A 21,101-nucleotide genomic window follows, 5' to 3' on the forward strand; every position below is an offset into this window, starting at 1 on the left:
AAGCTTGTATTTATTTGCTTTTTCTGCAGGAAAATCTATTATTTCTTGTGACGGTTGCTTGCAGCATTAGCTGCACTTGCATCATAACGCTTCAGAAATTTGAATTGGAGGGTATCAGATATCGGCAGCTTTTTATGCAGTGATGTTTAAGGTCAACGGCGATCACCATCATTTCATAGAGATGGGAAACTAAAATACCATGAATGAATACAACCCTACATGCCAATCGTTTTTACATCGCTAAGCTATGAGAAGTGACAAATAGTCTTACTTAACTCTTGCTCAAGTACCGATCAATTAACGCCGAATCTCGAAAGCCACGTGCAGGCTCTTATCCGTTGGTGGTACGCCAGAAGAACATCTGTTTACGTGATCTGCCAAAGTGTAGCTTAAGGGAGAAAAGAAATGTTCAAGATTTGGATAGGTACGTTATTCCAATTTACTGGCTTTTAAAATATCGCAAATAGTTGTAAGGTTAGTGCAGTAAAAGTCCAAAAGGTGGCAATATTATCAAAAGGCCACGAAATACATCATTTTTGAAACTTAAAACTGATGTTCGCAATGCTTTATCCTACCCTCATCGATATAAGTCTATTCCTATAGTAATGACGGCAGTGATTATACACTTATTATGAAAAGTTTATAGACAACATATAATAAAAGATATAAAAGAGGTGTAATGCTTTCTCTATTTAGTCTGATCGATATCCTGGCTATATAAGACACTGACGTCTATGAGATTTTAAGCGTTTGTATAATGAATATTGTTTTCGCACTAAGCCACCCAGGGCTCCACAACAAAAATATCAAAACAAGAATTATAAATTTTAAGTCCAACTCGATCATGTATTCTAGGACGTGACTACTGAATATAAAAGAAGAAATAGAGGTTCCGAGCATACACAAATGTTTGCATGTTAATAGAGAAACCATTTTATCTTTGTCATAAATCTAAACTGTCCTTGCCTGTGATGCTGTATCCCTAACAGATTGTCCACTACAAAGAGGACTAAACCAGGTGATGTATTAACTTGATTAGTTTGATCGTAATGCCTACAAGACATAAGAACTGTCATTGATTCATTTAGATTAAAGTAAAAGTGAGAGAAATAAGACGATTAACTTTCAAAAAGATACATTTCTTGATGATCAAAACATAATTCTAAAATACATGCGACTGGTGTTCTGTTTGACAGATTATTCATCTCAGACAAGATACTTGCTTAGAAATGTTGAACCGAAACCTTCCTCGTCCCTGATCTATAACAAGCTGTGATGTCTTACATCAACATCTAAGTAAGACGCCTGTCTAGATCTTGGCATGTTAAAGGCGTATGTTGCTGGTATTGGGAATGTCTCTGTTAGCCAATCGATGATCGATTAATTTTCTACATGATTTTATGCCAAAAATCGTAGCTCTTTTCCAAACAACATGATTCCGAAATAACAGTAACGGTACAGCACTAAAATTCAACTAAACTTGATAAATTTGTAATTTCACTGGAAATGACCATACTCAAACAAAACGAGCAACCGGAACAGTGCGATTAATCGCTCAAAGCGCTGAATTACATAACTTTTATTACATACCCAATTTCTCCATTTTCTCCAGTTCTTTTTCTTCCATGGTGACATTAACCGGAATTAAAATCACGCCAATAATATCTGAAAATTACTAAATATTTTTAAACTTCTGTCACAAAATTCAGTGTCACGATCATCGTGAAACAAAAAAGACCCATGCTTTGAATCGCTACAGAACTGATATGTTTCAGGACTGTGGAATGGTAGGCCTAAGGTGATTAGGCGAAAAACTGTTGTTTGTTAACGTTCTCTAGAATTAGTTGCAAGTGACAGTTTCATGCTTAGCGATACTGCTCACGTAACATAGCCCTTGACGAAGATGTCATACGAGGTTCTTCATTGAGAGACTCCTCTGGTGTGAGAACAGGAGAAAAATATTCTGCTAATAATTACATCAGATTCATAATTGTTGGCACAGATACCATTTAGATTAGTGTTTAAACAAAAGTTCGCTAGAAATTGACTAACACTGATGTCTGTCCACGATAATTTCGTTTTTATGTTAATGTTTCAATAATCAGTAAGATTTGCATCAATACAATAGGTTCGAAGTACTAAAATAGTGTTGGACAGTCTCTAAACAGTTTACATTCGCAATCGAGCGCCATTTTTCATGTTTCAAAAACTATGTTTTTATTTCTCATTCAATTCAAAATATAAATGTACGAAAGTTGGTTCCAGTTAAGCATATATATATATATATATATATATATATATATATATATATATATATATATATATATATATATATATATATATATATATATATATATATATATATATATATATTAAACCAATCTATCTGCATTTATACGTTCTAATTGATCTGCCACTGTATTTCGACCGCACTCTAGTCACCCCCAAAACAACATTGTTTGCACTATATGATGATACTAAAGCAATATTAAGATTTCCATACCTTGATTTCCCTGATCCTCTCTCAAGTAAAGGTATTTTCAATTCTTGCAGCCGATAATGTCATTTGTAATTATACTTCCTCCTGACGTCGACACTTCATCCAGATCTGGTATGCCATGTCAAATAAAAACGTTAGTTGCGACATTGCCGCCAAAACCGATCAGTGTCGGTAACGACCGGACTCGATGTCAGATATTTAGCTTCGGGTTTCAGAAACAATATAGTGAGGGAATACAAAGACACGATTCAGACGGATATAACTTTCGTGTCTGGGTCACCAGCCAAATTTACGTCAGATTTTCTCGGCTTGGCCAGAACGCGCCATGCAGGTGTTCGTTCCACCAAGAGTAGAGAAATTTCCACCCCGTCTATTTCAGGCACATCTCATCGAAGGTTCTCTTGTGATGATATACACGTGGATCTTGATGGGTTTCATCATTTCCAGCTTGTTTATAAACATCGTGTGCACCATACACTGCAATGCAAAGCAGAACAGGAATTTCAAAAGAGAGGAAGAAAAATGAGCCAGATTATGAAGCACCACGTGTGATTGCGTATTAAAAAATTTGGCATTCGTTCTCGGCATTCAGTTTCAACAGGTGGTTGCCTAATGGAGTTCTCAGCCTCTATTTCCTATCTTAAAACTTTGTCGAATTTTCTCACATTGACGTTTTGAATGCACAGAGACCTAATTCTACAAACAAAACGACATTGACAAAGACTGATAATGATAGTATGACTCTTATAGTAATAATGATGACAGTGACGATAGTGACGGTAACATAGACAATGATGGTAAAGTGGTAAGGTGCACCACATTTTTCGGAAACAGATAAACATGGGTTTGCTAAGAAAATATTATCATGAAAAGGATCACTGCAGTAACTATTGATTTAATATGTCACCATATACGTTTAAATCGATCTCCCTCAAACGAAGATTTCGTTTACTCTATGCTACAATTTAAGATTTCTGAATCTTGAAACATTTCGTTACTTTCACACAAGTTATTTCGGCTGAAACTGTCACTGTTTTGCCAAGAAGTTGTTTATCTTTATCTTTGTTTTTCAATTTTGAAATTAAATGAATGCCAAATTACTTCATTTGTCTTCAATTGCTCTAAATGTATCAATGAAATCAATTAATTACATCCAATACTGAATGTAATGGCTTGAAGCATGACTTACATTAGGTATTCTTTATTCTTTATTTTTTAAGATCATGCTATTCTGTGTTATTGTTGTGTAGTGCAATTCTTTTGAGTATGTTGGCTAATCGTAAGTCAGAATATATAATAAATAACCAATATTCCCCGAATTAATAAAGTATTTAGTGTTATGCAGTACTTGAATGGAATGATTTTTTTAAAAAGATTTTTGAACATAATTTCAGTGTCACATCTTCTCACGTATAATTGTACTTCTTGTAAATACACTTTTCATAAGACATAATTTCGTGTCGCTCGAAAAGGTGTTTTTTTTCCCCCTTCTCAAATGCTTCACCTTGCTATGTTGAATCTTGTCATAATAGACAAAACAGAGGGCACATTTCTTTTCACAATATTTACATTTCCGAGAACAAAAGGCGTTGGACATGTAATGTTTTGTTTGTTGACAGGACGATAAAACATCATTGTAAAAACTAATGCACAGGTGCAAACCGTTTAAACCGTAACTTGACAGCTGTCTCTGCTGTTTGCATTTTTTCCGAAAGAAAAACATGACAGATATGTTAAAATTTGACCCTATTGCCGACGAACAAGCACTTCAACTTCTTCACAATCACCCTTTGTATATCAATTATTTGATCAGATGTTGCGTTAAGCGATTGAGAGTCTTTGATTTCAACTTAAGCATTCCCAGGTGAGCGAATTCGTCACAATGAAACATGTAGTGTGCTATAAAGCGCATGTACCTTTTCAGCAGAGTTACCATCTTTACTCGCTTATAAGCCGAGTATAGCTGCAAAACAACATAGACCCAGATAAGCCGTCGCATAATGCGCTTGCAAATCTGGATATATGTAATTTGCTAGGAGTAATCATGAAAAAGCCAGCATAAACCATTATTTGTCGGTGAATTATACAACGGCGGACTGTAAGTAAGTTTTTTTTTTCCCCTTTGGGTATGTCCTCTACTGAACTGAACCTATTCTGTGACATTACAATAAATTTATTACAGATATACCATGCACTGAACTGAACCTGTTCTATGACATTACTTTGAATCCATTTTACCTCTACTACTCAGTCACAGTGGCGACTTGTCATGGATGAGACATATCTAGCTGGTGAGTTCAGTAATTTAAAAATATTAAAATAAAATATAACTTACTTCAGTCCTAAAACAATTCTTTCTTTCCCGTTCTGCATCAGCGAAGAAGAGGTACACGTTTCGTAGCATTGATGGGTAATGAATGTTCTCGCCATTGTTGACTGGCGATCGAAAAATGTGTGGTATAAAGTCAAAGCCATCGCATTTTATTTAGCATTTACCTTTATTTTACAACAAAATTTGTTTGCATTATTTAGAGTGCAGATAACTAAAATAAAGTAAGTACGAATCTTAGCGACTGGTTGGTTGAAAATAAAATGGAAAACGTGGACCCTTGAAAGCATTCTCTATCTGAATATGGTGGCAGTTTAGGAGCATGTCTTTATTGGTATCGTAGCTGACACATTTTAATTTCTCTTCGTTTTTATTCTCTTTTTTATTTCTGAAAGTGAAACTCAATCGTCTGAATAAAAAGATCATAAAAATCTACAGATTGTTATTTTTGTTGCTGTTTTCTTTCTGTTGTAACCGCGTTGCTATTTTCTGTTGTAACCGCGTTGTTACTTTTCTGTTGTAACTGTGGTTGCGACACGATAATGAAAATTAAAGCTCGTCAGTTATCTAAGTCATACAATGCCATTGCAAGACAGGCAATTAAACCATGAAACTGTTAATTTATTGACTGATCATGAGAAGATGGATAAATTGGAAAACTGACATTGCACACCAAGCGATATTAAATGCTGTGAATTCGTTTATTTCTTTAGACATTATTTGTCATGCTTTTGCAAGCACTAAATTTGTATTGGCATTCTTAGATATGTCTTTGATGCAAAATGGGATTTACGGCAAGGCAGTTTTCGTTTGGTGTTACCAATAGGGATTTGTGGCAAGGAAAAAAATATACAAAAATGTGTAGGTAATAAATTAAAGTTAACTGAGAGTAAAATTCACACAAATGTATTTTTTTTTTACAAACCACCTAACACTTATAAAATATCGCTTGTGGTAGCACTGAAGGCAAATAGAGTTCATCATCGGGAGATCCACAATATCATAATATCGTTTGGGTTCGTTTGGGTCTGCGTTCAGCAATGGCTTCCTTTATCAGCTGCAAATTTCACAACTCTCACTGCACACGTGTTTTAGCAAAGAGCGTTTCATATAAAGCAGTTATGTGTTTTGTCCATTCTCTGACCGTGAACATGTTTCACCTTGCTCATAGGTTGGTCGTGTTGGCGGCTTTGTTCTGATTATATGAAGTCGCTGTTCCGACCAAAATGTCGGAGGTATTAAGCTTCTGTTACGAAAACGTATCAAGATGGTTGATAGGCGTGCATCCGTAGACACAAACAAATGGCATGTCACCAAAGATAGATTTAACCAATAAATAAACTATGAAGTAATAAAACTTATTTCTTTATAGAAGTGAAGTGGACAGAGTTTAAAGTGAAACAAAACAAATAAATTGTGAAAATTTACTTCTTGTTTTGGTTTGACCAAGATTGTTTTCGCACATACATTAGAGCACATTTTAGGCCGTACAATCTTGGTTAGACCACCAACAGGCATCCCATGATATTCAAAGCCCACGACCAGTCCCAGTAAGTTATGTACTTAATTTAAAAGTAATTTTAGAATAACGCACGCTATTAAAGACCAGGGCCCCTAGTGGCTGAGTGGTCAAAAGCTCCCGCCTTCGCCGATCTCTGCCATCTCAGCTCTGCTCGCATGGGTTCGAGTCTCGGACTCGGCCTTGAGTGGATTTATGAGAAAGCTGCCAGTAGCTTCCCGTGTCAGTGGTTCTTAACCATGTCTTCCCCGGGTTCTTCCTTCACCAGTTATACTGGCCGCCATGTATAACCCATCTTGCACTAAGAAATGGCGTTAAACCCCCAACAATAAGCAAAGGTTACTATCTATGCGAATCGGTAGTATACGGTAATTTCTGAAGGAAGGAAGTTTTAGAAGCAATCGTGGAAAAATATATTTTTGTGAGATTCAATAACTGGAGCCATATGCTCTATATACTGTACTAGTATGTATGTATGTATGTATGTATGTATGTATGTATGTATGTATGTATGTATGTATGTATGTATGATTGTATGCATGCATGCATGTCTGTATGTATGAATGTATGCATGCATGCATGTCTGTCTGTCTGTCTGTATGTATGTATGTATGTATGATTGCATGCATGCATGCATGTCTATATGTATGTATGTATGTATGTATGTATGTATGATTGTATGCATGCATGCATGTCTGTATGTATGTATGTATGTATGTATGTATGTATGTATGTATGTATGTATGTATGTATGTATGATTGCATGCATGCATGCATGTCTATATGTATGTATGTATGTATGTATGTATGTATGTATGTATGTATGTATGTATGTATGTATGTATGTATGTATGTATGATTGTATGCATGCATGCATGTCTGTATGTATGTATGTATGTATGTATGTATGATTGTATGCATGCATGCATGTCTGTATGTATGTATGTATGTATGTATGTATGTATGTATGTATGTATGATTGTATGCATGCATGCATGTCTATATGTATGTATGTATGTATGATTGTATGCATGCATGCATGTCTATATGTATGTATGTATGTATGTATGTATGTATGATTGTATGCATGCATGCATGTCTATATGTATGTATGTATGTATGTATGTATGTATGTATGATTGTATGCATGCATGCATGTCTATATGTATGTATGTATGTATGTATGTATGTATGATTGTATGCATGCATGCATGTCTGTATGTATGAATGTATGCATGCATGCATGTCTATATGTATGTATGTATGTATGTATGTATGTATGTATGTATGTATGTATGATTGTATGCATGCATGCATGTCTGTATGTATGAATGTATGCATGCATGCATGTATGTATGTATGTATGTATGTGTGTATGTATGTATGCATGCATGTCTGTATGTATGAATGTATGCATGCATGCATGTCTGTCTGTCTGTCTGTCTGTCTGTATGTATGTATGTATGTATGTATGTATGTATGCATGCATGTCTGTATGTATGAATGTATGCATGCGTGCATGTCTGTCTGTATGTATGTATGTATGCATGCATGTCTGTATGTATGAATGTATGCATGCGTGCATGTCTGTATGTATGTATGTATGATTGTATGCATGCATGCATGTCTGTATGTATGTATGTATGCATGCATGTGTGTGTGTGTGTGTGTGTGTGTGTGTGTGTGTGTGTGTGTGTGTGAGTCAAGAAAAGATGCTAGTGTGGATGCTATATACGAACAACGACCAAGCCTCGCAAATTACCAAAACGAATGTAACTAGTTCTACGCACTCCATTTTAAATTGTCCCAGACCATCGTCATTTGGAACCTAATCAATACATGTCGTGGATGTTATGCGTACGTAAAATGTATATATTTGACTTCCTTTTTTTTTTTAGCTTATTCAACTTAAGGAAAGTATTATTCTGAAAGAAAACTACTTGTTTTTGTAACTTACATAATTTAACAGGTCAATAGATAGGGTCTTAATTTCGGACAACATTTTGTGAGAATTTTCATTACCGTACAACACATTGAAAACGATCCTCTGGCGACTGTAATATTCCATAGATTACTTGTATTCATTTTCCTTTATATACTGCTTATATTTGTTTTTCATCTGGTGCGTAAATTTAGTTCTTACTAAACATAAAATCGCAGTATGCGTGTTCGTCCTAAACCTATTTTACTGTGATATATTCTCGGAGCACCGAATTTTACACAAATTTGCAACATTAAAAATTCCCACATATTTTGTATCTGAAGAGAACTTCGCAAAATTTAACTGGTATTTTAGCCGTCATTTAATATGAAAAGAAAAACGCAAGAAATAAATGCTATTTGCTCTTTATCTTAATGGATATTCTTCTCAATAAACTATTTTCGTATATTTTAATTATCGTGATGTCTTTATGTTAACCATGTCTACCATTAAAACTCACAATTTCCGTTTTTTTTTTCTTCTTTCCAAACAGTCACCCATAGTGGTTTTTATTGAATTGTAATTAACATTTCGCATTACAAAAAAATGTCAAAATTTATATCGAGTAAAATCTTTGCCTGATTGTACAAAGTCGACTTTGTAAAACCCTAGATGTTACCAAGTATCGTTGCTCTGCAGCGAAGATTTCTCATCTCCCATTGTTCTATAGTCGTTTCCACTTTATCGCCTTTTTTGCTGAATACGCCCCTTCCACTTCACCTATATACAACGTAATATAACTTCTCTGATACTGTTTTCAATTTCGTCATTCAGCTCATAGTCTCGCCTGTATACTGCATTGTATGAAAATGGAACTTCTGTTGAAACGATGTCAATGATTTAATGGCGAGGCTCTGCTGACAGATGCTGGTTATCATGGGTTCAACGGATGTGAGGATCGTGGCAATGAATTATACTGAATCATTGGCGCAGGAATACAGAAAGTAGTGCCAAGTCTTGGCACAAACAAGGGGGTCTGTCTGTTTTTCTCGTCAAAAAGATGGGTGTAAATTGCTTGTGCAAATGTCATTCCGGATGGGTGGAAATTGATATAAGAATTCTTGCTATTTTCGCATCTGTTCTTTTGATTTAAAGCCTGGCAAAACCATGCTTAAGTCACATCTGTTTTTCCGATGTTCGTTGCATCGCAATCTTCTTGGTGGGTAATATATGAATCTGATTCAATCGAGATTTTTGTATGTTTCTGACAATTACCCTTCCTTAATGATTGCAATAAGAGTTCGTAACGGTCTACGATTGGTGGTACATGTAAAAGACGAAGAAACAATGATCACAAAAAAAAAAAAAATCACGAGAGTACGTGTTTACAACATTATTATCAGAGCTTGACAAGTTCGTGTGTACAGCATTTTTACGAGACTTTGGCCAATACATGTTTACATCATTATTATTTTCAGCTTTTCTAGAAAAATTTTAATGTTAAATTTAATTATAAGTTTTTGAGAAAGTATTGGGAAGAGTTTTCTCTGTCTCGAATAATTTTTTTTACTTTTTGCTCTTACTGTCATATTCAGAGACAGAACATCATGCACGAAATTAATGAAAGTAGTACATTCATCAGCACACAAGGCGGCATATATTGTCAAGGGTCTACATCCCTTGAAGTTGCAACACATAATATACATGGTCAGCCTAAATACCAACCATTATTGATAGATATCGTTCTAACCCAGCCAACTGTAATGAACTATCCTGAGACAGAACAAACTGGGTCTAAAAATAAGTCCAATAATAAGTGTTATGGCAATATTCGGAAGCGATTTTCCGAATGCATTGCTTTCCCTGAAAGTGTTGGAAATGTAGAGGTAAGCGAATATTCCAAGGAAAACAATCATTCGTGATTGAGCGGCCACCTGCCACGCTTTCTTAGCATCAGAGGTTGGGACCGCAATCACCAAGGCATACAGTGAGTGATTTAAATTACTAACAGTCCAGTAAATGGTTGGGTTCAGGCGCCTATCGGCCGGACCAAATTTTACTTTAACATTCATCGAAGAGCGACTTTAAAAAACTACAACGGGAATTTTGAGAGGGCGGTATTGCACTTGCCTACCCATACAGGCTTACCAGTAGCAGAAACAGCAGCAAGTAGTCGCAGATGGTATAACGGTACCAATTGCGCAAGTCCAGGTGGGCGGAGCTTAAGGTGTATGGAACATTGTATTCAGAATTAAAGAACAACACTAGCTGTGATTGGTGCATTATGTAAGAGTTGTACTTTCTGTTTGGCTTAAAAAAATGTTGAGCCTCTTGGCAACATGTGAGTTTGTGTTAATTTCTATCTAGATCATATTTTGTATTTTTTATGATTTTTTTAAAATATGGTACACATGGCTGAAAATGTGCTTGTTGTGACTAGATAACTCTTACCCCTGTCTAGTTCCAGTAGAGTTATCTCTCTTAAATGCAATGGAGTACCTGGTTATGTCATTGTCAAATTGACAATCTAGCATTGTTCTATATGGCAGTGTGTGACATGCATGCCCAAGTAGGACAGAAAGTATATTTATTTCACAGAACATTAGCATTGAGGTATATGGAAAAACAATTGGTACCGTGATACCTAAAGGAAAGAATAGCCTCACAGTGTATCCATAGAAACGCATACATGTGGGCGGCATTTATGAACTATACTAGTTTGATGTAGGAAAACAAATGTGTGCTGAACAGTTTTGGTCAAATATTGAAAGTTCTTTAAGAATAAAATGTATGAAATCTTCAGAAAATAGCACAAGTTGGCTTTGGATGGGGACTTTTGATAACTATAGCTATGATAGATATAGACTTGTGTTACCTGATGCCTTTATGTATGTGCTGTTACCTCCTAGATTGGAATGCATGCAACAAAATAAGTTATGGAAACATAATATAGTTGATTTTGGCCAAATATTGGCTATTTTACCTGCAAAAGATGAAAAATCATGTGTACAAAAACAGCTTTCTTGTTCTTGTAAGGCATGCCATAAACCAGGATAGAGAACACTCTAAGTACACTTGTAGAGAGATCACTTGTACCATGTGGGATGTTCTGGCATGAGTAATTTTTAGGTAATTTATTAAGGATATGGTATTCCTTCACACTTTGATTTGAATTGTCCTGCTCTAATTGTCCATTTTTTTTTTACACTTTCCTGCTTTGAAATTGTTCATGTAGTTAGTTCAGTTCTCTTGCATTCCCTTTTGTTGAAGTAGCAGTGAATACCAACAAACAAGAACAGTTTCCTTAAGTCATCATTTCCCATTGGCACTTGTATAAGCCCAATTATAATCTACTATTGACTTTCAATTAATCCTATTTCTTTCTGTCAAGCTGCTCTTGTGGAATTTCCATGTTTGGTCCAACATTACAGAATGATAACCATTTTAGTCACACAGTGCGTATTCATTCCATTCAAATCCACACTGTTCTTGAAACTTTGCATCCCATCACAAGAATCCAAATTGGCATGAGATGATATCTGCATGGTTATGGAAGGCTGCACTCTACATGCCGGCATTGTAGAAAATATGAACTATGTGATATGAAAGAGCTGCGTCATCTTAGAAATTAAAATTACATGACTCTTGAGGTCTCCACTAAATATAGGAGTCTAAATGTTAGGTTCTCACTTTATCAGTAATGTATTTTGAGATAATTTAATTGCAATGAAGTTAATACAGGTTGTTGATGAACTCATCTATATTACATGGATACTGTATTAGAGGTTACCACACCTTATGTATATCATTCAGTTATCTCCCTTACACCAGTCATAACATTTCAAGGAAATAAAATCTCACATTTTCAGTGATTGGTTATGAAAATAAAGAGAAGATTTGTGAAGTATTATATTAGCCCTACATCTTGATGCAAATGTAAGTAGAAGCAATTTAATAATTTCTCACAGTAAAGTTTACAAGTTTAAAAACTGATAAGGTATGTTCTGCTTGGATCTGAGATAAGTTTATCTCTATCTTATGCCAATTATTATTAAATTCTTATGTAGAAGAAATATACTTTATATGTATCTATATTATCTAAATTATTCACCCTTTTATATTAGATGGAAATGAACACAACTTCACTTGAAATTTGGGTACCTGTAAGGGATGTTATAGCACAGTTGCCTTTGGGCTGTCCTTGGACCTGTTGGGCCCTGCCCCATATATTTGTCCAAGGTAAGGTCATCAAACTTTCACTTCTCATTTCTCGCATTGCTGATTTTGCCTCCTTTAATTCCTTTATCATAAGCTACCTCTCCCTTTTAGATAAACACTTTCCTCCTGTTTTTAACTCCATTTGATGTGCTATACTTAGTGTTTATATTTGGCATTTTTCTGTATTTTATTCCCCTAATTTCACCCCCTAATCCAACATAACCACTTATAAGCTGTGATTTACTATATTTGGTAACTGATTGGCTTATTGAAACAATTTTATTCACATTACAAAGGAGGAAAGCTTACTATTTGTGTTACAAAGAGGATGGGTAGGTGGACCTTTGTGTGAGGACTGGTGGTTAGTGACCTCTTGTGTCTGCAGATAGTGTAAAGTGGTCAAAGCTTATACTTTATAATAAGATTGGGTCATGTCCACCGGTCTCTGATGTTAAGTTCTGCACCTACCAAACAAATATAAATTCCTTTCTTTTAGGTGAATTGTACATTTTGAAGTAGGACAGGTACATACCATTTGGTACATTGACCTTTGACCTAGTTATTACATAATATGACATAATGTGATTTATCCCATATCACCTATGTGAAGTTCAGTAAGTGCTGATATGAATAAGATACAACTCATAGTTGAAAGAATTCATTTTATTTCAAAAGATGATTTTGATGGTGAAGCAAAAGTATGAAAACAATAGTTCAAACAGCTCAATGACATTTCTATACACATTCATATAAGACATAGGCTAGTACCTCATCAAATTGTTTTTCACAAGTGAGACTAAGTATATTTGTTACTTATACAGTCCCGAACTATTTCACAGATTATTGGAAAAATTAAGGTTTGCTATAGGTATAACGGTACCAATTGCGCAAGTCCAGGTGGGCGGAGCTTAAGGTGTATGGAACATTGTATTCAGAATTAAAGAACAACACTAGCTGTGATTGGTGCATTATGTAAGAGTTGTACTTTCTGTTTGGCTTAAAAAAATGTTGAGCCTCTTGGCAACATGTGAGTTTGTGTTAATTTCTATCTAGATCATATTTTGTATTTTTTATGATTTTTTTAAAATATGGTACACATGGCTGAAAATGTGCTTGTTGTGACTAGATAACTCTTACCCCTGTCTAGTTCCAGTAGAGTTATCTCTCTTAAATGCAATGGAGTACCTGGTTATGTCATTGTCAAATTGACAATCTAGCATTGTTCTATATGGCAGTGTGTGACATGCATGCCCAAGTAGGACAGAAAGTATATTTATTTCACAGAACATTAGCATTGAGGTATATGGAAAAACAATTGGTACCGTGATACCAGATGCTACAAGTGCGACGTTTTGTAGATCTCTTTTAGATAATTGTTTACAGGGTTGTTTTCTGTGTTTTGATTCTCGCTGATGACTGATCCGCAAGGTAAGCTCTCTGATAAACTCACACAGGTGTTTGAAAGCCATACTGTGGGGGCAACCACTTGTGTGCGTTCCTCAGATGCCAGATCATTATCCCCTATAGCTTTCCCAGACTCACTGACTAATAGCTTTATTTATTGTTTCTGCGCTACTCTCCACATGATGATGAGGACGGGAATGATCATTATCATCATAACGATTATGACGGTGCGGATAATGATAAAATTGCCGTAAACGCTAACGAAAAATATGACGAACACGATCACAATGAGTAGCAGTAGAGGTTGTTATTGTTGTAGAGATAACATTAATGGTGGCAATAGAAGCAGTAGCGATAGTGGTACCGTTGTTTAATATATCGTTCCGTTTGTTATGTGCACATAAAAGTGATGATGATTGTGCTATTTTCAACAGAATTTAGTTTAATGGGTCTCACCACACATATCAGCTTAAAACTTAGTATAATATGACGAACTATTTATGTGAAAATACCTTTCGTCGTATTCTATTATATTCTAGACTGTTGCTTACAAAAATCAAACTACAAGTAGCTCAGCTTCGTTTCAAATGGTATTTAGCTTGGCATGTTATTTCCGGTGTTTGTCAAGGCTATCAAGAAAAGGGTTTGACCGATTTATCGGAGTGTGTAGAATACGATTCAACAGTAATTCAAGTTTTTATATCGGCAAATTCATTTGTCGTCCAATTGGAAAAACTGGTTAAGGAATAAACAAAGAAATGATGCATGGAAAAAAAGCTGACGAGGAAACGATAACTTGAACGAAACCAAAAAGTTAAATAAAACTCACGATACGAATTATACTGAAATATTAGATCCAATCTCGAAATGGGTGAACATAAAATAGACGATATAATGGTGGGCATGATTGATTCATATTGAGAAGTAACAAAATTAAGTGAAATTATCTTTTTGAAGCTGATTCAATGATACTAAATGAAGTGAGATGGAGAATAGTTTCTGCTCATACAATGAGTACTTTTTGGGGTGGTGGGGTGGAATGAATTCTAATAATAAAAGCAGCGGTTTATTTCAGAAGTGCAGAATTTCAAGTGCGTGTATTTAAAAAATGCCGAGGTTCATGTGATCTTCTCAGATGCATGCGTAACGGATGGTTATTGCTTTGAGATATAGGTTTGGTATTTAGAAAGGGGTATTTATTGAAATTTAAATATTACGGAGGTTTCTATGGTGTTATTATAGGAATTGAATTAGCACCTTGGGGGAGGGGAGCATAAATGTGAAATTAGAGTTAACAAAAATTATGGCTCTATTCATAATAAGCATGTATAGTTCATATGGAACGCCCTTACCTTAGACTGCCCTTTATATAAAATACAAATTAAGTACATTATTTGCTAAAATGTCATTCATAGTTCTCTTCCTTATATTCATGCACCCATACAAACAGAAAGAGGTGTATACAATAAAAACCGGAAGGACAGACAGACGAACATAAATAATGGACAGTTAGACTAGCAGACAGAAAAACAGACACAGAGACAGATGGATAACATATCGTGCTATCAAGTCGAATAAATAAATATGAGTGTGATATATTTGATGCGAAAATCACATTAATACTAGCATGGTGTCGTTTGTTGGCTTGGGCTACAGTCCAAATGCACGTTTATCAAGCGACTAGATAACGGAAATCCAGATCCAGAACCAAGGTCACTCGAGTTTCTTCGTATGTTTTCGTACTTAAAAGGACGTTTCAGGCATTTAAATTAGATAATAGCTTTATCATCAGCTAATATAAAATGCATTAGACATCAACCAAACAGACTTTATTTTACGAGAGCACATGACCCCCAAACCAGGTTTTCAATGATTTAATGCCTTAGGTACTGGTATTTGTACGCAGGATGCAACTAGTTTGCGGTCTGTATTTATGAAACACCCCACCCCCACCCCCACCCAAAAAACTCCAAACATTCCCTACTCGTATACAGTTTATATAGCCTGTGGTGGGAAAGTACCTCTGATTCCTGCCACTTTTACATATGTTTTCATCGGCCTCTTTTGTAGTGGACCCGTTGACAAGCCCATGATAATTTGGGTGTCTTTGATTTTGTTGAGAATCAGTTTCTTTGTAAAAATGGAACAATTATGTAATATGACTTGAAATACCAAAAATATATACAAGACATGTTTAAGAGATACAGTAAATTGTACACTGTCGTTTTATTTTGTTCGATTACCTTTCCAATAAAGAAACTGCTATAAATATGTGTACCTTCCCTCTATATGAAGTGGCTCAAACGTAACACAAATGGTTGTGTGTGTGTGTGTGTGTGTGTGTGTGTGTGTGTGTGATTTGTATTATTAACGTAGCTTTAACAATTTTTCAGTCATATTGCTACGATGTCTGCAGTGTGACAGTTTATAGTGATGTCTAGCACTGGAACATCATGCCGCAGACATGTAGCATGATGTCCCACCCAGCCACATTATCCTGACACCAGGCCGACCAGTCCTAACACTAACCTCTTAATGCTGAGCGCCAAGTCTTTGGTATGACTCGGCCGGGGATCGAACACACGACCTTCCGCTTCCAATGTGAACTCTCTAACCACTATCGGAGCGGTCCACAAATGGTTAAATATCTGTGCAATGTTAGATCCTTGAAAAACATATTCAAGCAAAATTAATGATAGAGACGTATGTCTTTAATTTCGGAATGATCAATATACCAGCAAATTTTTAAATAGTTTATCATCAAGAAAGGACTTCATTCTTTAAACCCAGATTTATCGGCCTTTTTTCTTATCTTATTTCTTGATAGGCCCCCTTGAGACACATTTTTTCTTTATTTATTTTTTAATGAATCAATATTGTTTGCTACCTGATTTCAAAATTACATATCTACTTCCTTTTAATGTTGTGTTGTTGTTTTCTTTTTGATTGACGTTTTTCTGAGTTATCGAGAAAAAAAATTATGTTACTGTTACCTTCGCAGATACCAAAATACACTGACCTCAAACTTACTGAGTGGTACTCAGATTAAATGAGAAAATCCAATTCATTTCTCCCAGATTTTCTCCTTTTGGCCCGAATGTTAGGTTTTTGGCACTAAAGCGATTTATCTGCACATCACTATCTCTACACGTTCAGTGAGTTGTCTTGGCTGACACAAGACAGATAAACGTATTGAATACGTCTTTCACCACCTCCACCCTTGTTGTTCCCAAGTTTTGAAGTTATGCTTTTCATCTCATTTTACTAATATCACATCATTCTGAGTGAGTACAAAAACAGTCAACTGTATTTTAAGCAGCGTTTACGCTCTTAGAAACAAATATGTTAGCTGAGAACGGAGTCAACCCAGATTAGATGATGGCTAGATGCGCGCGCATACGGCGCGAGCATCTGTTCTTCTTTCTAGTCTAATATTACGACATACAGAGTCTTCATCGCCCCTAATAATATTTTTCTTTGATATGGATACATACGTTGTTTGCAAGAGAAATGCTAGCCATACAGATGGATGGATACGACACTCAACTAATTTCTCTCAGATCCATTAAGTTTTAGCAGTGCACTTGGGATACACAAATGATATTATGTATGTGAAGTCTGAAACCCATACCATAAGGCCGTCATAATACAGACAGGTAAAAATCCCACACTTTCCCCATCATCTTTTGGGGTTAGTTGTAGTGTCTTTAGATAAGAGATTTTATTTACTTTACCTTTTCTTCAACACCTGGCCACGTTGTTGCGAAGATAACTCTGAGGACTGATGTATCTTTTTTTTTTTAAACACTCGTCTCTTTTTAATAACCCAAACAGAATCGCAATCATAAATATTTGGCTTGATCATTTAAATTTCTCAAATTTTGCAAAGATGAGATACCACTCTGTCAATAATAGATCTTAAGACATACTTTTCTTGGTGGAATGATTTACAACTTGTATAATTCAGGCAAGAGCACATATGTGCCTGATTTCATCTTTAAAATTTTTCATCTTTTCTGCATTACACCATATATGTATCCCGTACACTCATTGGTTTACCACAGATAAAGGAAGTAGTATAGTTATTGAACAGGATATCAGTTATGTTCATCCTTTATTATTTCAAGCGCTTTCGCATCATCATCATCATCATGGATACTCGTCAGATAGATCCGTTACACAATCTACCACATGGCCGCCTCGGATGCGGGAGGTCGTGGATTCGATCACCGGCCGAGTCATAACAAAGACTTACAAACATAGTACCTACAGCTGCCTCGCTTCGCGCTCAGCATTGAGGACAGTGTTAGGACTGGTCGGCCTGGTGTCAGAATAATGTGACTGGGTGAGACATCATGTCTGGAGCATGATGCCCCAGTTCTAGACATCACTATAAACTGCCACACTGCAGACATCGTAGCGATATGACTGAAAAAATTGTTAAAGCTACGTTAAAATTCCAAATCACAACACATCACATCTACCACACAGAGAAAACATATTGAGGGAAAGACAAGTTTTCGTCAAAAATTGCATTTTGACTGTTTTATTTACCCTTTCACAGACAAATTACCAGGATGTGACGTGGTCACTGTGCTCACAGACAAATTTGCATGAGTGACTAAAGAGTGACTAGAGTCGGATACAACGCCAAATAAATTGCTGTACATATACTTTGTTTTGTGAAAATCCTTAATTGAAGGTCAAACATTCGCGCTTGTTCCTGTTTTCGATATTGAAAAGCGGTGTAATAAAGAAACATTTTGTAGATAGTTTCGCAGTAAATTCTGTCGTTGTCAGCGTGACACGTAACTATTAAAAATGACGTATGGACTAGGCTCGCCGTAAAGTGGTAGCTTGCGATGGTCAACCTCCCTTGTTTGGTAGCAGGATTGGATTTTAATTAGAACTCGCTAGGATAACAGTCCGACAGATATGTTAAGATACGGTCAAGCGGAGGAAATGACAAAGCAGAGACCAGCCAGAGACAATTTTTGGGAAATCTTGGGCCATTTAAAATAGGTGTCATAAAATGCTTTTATTCCAGAATAGTTATTAATAAAGGCAAACTAGAGAGACTTAATCTGACTTTGATGGGAGTTCTAAAAGTCTAAAAGTTTAGCGGTTAGAGAAAGATAATCCTGATTGGCTAAGCTAAACGGGGGGTGGGATTCGCTGGGGAAATTCAAGGTTTTAAGTAATTTCCTTGCAAAATGGACCAGTTTCACAATACAGATAGATAGATAGATAGATAGATAGATAGATAGATAGATAGATAGATAGATAGATAGATAGATAGATTGATAGATAGATTAGCCTAGAGGATCTACAGTGTTTAATCGTCAAACAATGAAAATAAATCTTAAATCTGAACAAACGATAGTATCAAGCGCCTTACAGGAAAAAGGACGCATCGCAGTTAAAATAATAGGTGTACATGTGATGTCGACATCAAGCATTTCACAATATGTTAACCCTCAATAGACTGGGTATTTTTTTTTAAAATTATCAGCAATGACTTTTCGTCAGATTTATCATTATTTAATAGAGAAAACGGAAACAGTGATGAAGGAAAAATGTTGAAAAAAGAAATTGCATTTGCATTTTTCGCTGAAAGGCATGTCATTGAGATTGAAGTTCCAGTGATCAGACCTTATTTGTGTACGTAAAAAGTGATTGTATCCATGAAAAATAAAATACCCAGACTATAGAATTATGTTATGTTAAATTAAAATACTGTAACTATAGAATGATATTATATAAAAAGGAAACACATAAACAATAGAATGATGTTATTTAAAATAACATTCCGAAATAATCGAATAATGTTATTTAAAATTAAAATTCCTTAACTATATATAATTTTATTAAAGAATTAAAACATCAAACGATAGAATAATGTTTTTTTTTAAAACTAAAATACCTAACCAATGTAATAATGTTATATTAAATTGTAATTGATAATAAAATTGTCAGACTTAGATTCACGAATCTGAAAAATAGGTTTACGTAGACATTTTCAGGGTTTGAAACTATTACCAATCCATTAGTCAGAGACTAGTAGATTTCAACAGACTAAAATATGTACCTTAGTATTGGTCTAATGGGACTAAGGAAAATTTTATTTTAAGTTTAAATTCAACAGACAGGGTGAAGACGGCTGCTGCCTTCTGAATCTGCAAGAATTGTGATGGTTTTCCACTGATTATACTTACAGTTTATTTAAACAACATACATATAAGTATCCTTTGACAGCTACACTGTATGTACAACTAAACATAATTTGACAAAGATTATTTAAACTTAAAAAGAAATTGCATAATCAGTTTATTGCAAAATAACATAAAATACATTATAAAACCAATTTTTTGTATAAAACCAACTTCTAAGATAAATGTTTCATTTGTTTGGCTGTGTGTGTATTTATTTATTTTTAAATAACATATTGGGGAATAGATTTATCATTATTGTTAGTATAATTATTCTGAATGCTCATATTTGTTCATCGACACTAGAAGTATATGTACATGATGTGATGATGTTATTCAGACTTTCCAACGCAAATCTCCACTTCCAAGTCAATATAAAGAACATTCACCAAGCGGAGATAGCCTCGTTTTGATTTTTGCGCACGTATCAGGAGCGGCAGCTCGTCCGAAACGCGTATTGTGAAAGGGGACCACTCGGCAGTCCATGTGTTGCTGTCTATAAAGGACGTTTGTGGGACTCTGAGGAAACTAACAAGTAATTTATCTCGTTAAATGAATCCTCCAAGGGACGAGGTCTGGGCAGTTTGAAGGACACCGAAAGTGAGATTCAGCTTCATGGAAAAGGGAGCAAGTCTCGGAAAAAGCGTAAAGTCCATTTATTTATTTGTATAATCAAGTTGTGAATTCTCTTAACCGAGAGAATCGGCAGTATCGCCCGACATCGGTCAGTTTGTCCCATTGGGATATTATAGTTTATCTGAGAAATCTAGTTACGTTATGGTTCCAGTTAGGAATGCGAGTAGCCGCTAAAAAGATACTAGTTTGATGATGATGAGAGAGAGAGAGAGAGAGAGAGAGAGAGAGAGAGAGAGAGAGAGAGAGTGAGTGAGTGTGTGTATGTGTGTGTGTGTGTGCGTGCTTGTGTGCGTGTTTGTGTAGCAGATTACGAACTGACCACATTACCTTACTTCTCTTGAGCTACGATAAGATAGTATCTGACA

The 21,101-nt window shown here is 35.5% G+C and overlaps 1 protein-coding gene across 1 annotated transcript in view; it reads right to left on the bottom strand.

Moving 5' to 3' along the window:
* The window catches only part of LOC149805748 (bone morphogenetic protein 2-like), a 116,069-nt gene that overhangs the window by 90,678 nt on the left and 4,290 nt on the right, over positions 1-21,101 (bottom strand). The window contains exon 2 of the mRNA XM_089950419.1: positions 2,504-2,977. The gene's annotated coding sequence lies outside the window, so the exon portion shown is untranslated. The remainder of the gene's footprint in view (positions 1-2,503; positions 2,978-21,101) is intronic.

This window comes from Sinohyriopsis cumingii, chromosome 2 (assembly GCF_028554795.1).
Source record: "Sinohyriopsis cumingii isolate HCF-2022 chromosome 2, ASM2855479v2, whole genome shotgun sequence".
In the NCBI taxonomy this organism is placed as follows: Eukaryota; Metazoa; Mollusca; class Bivalvia; order Unionida; family Unionidae; genus Sinohyriopsis; species Sinohyriopsis cumingii.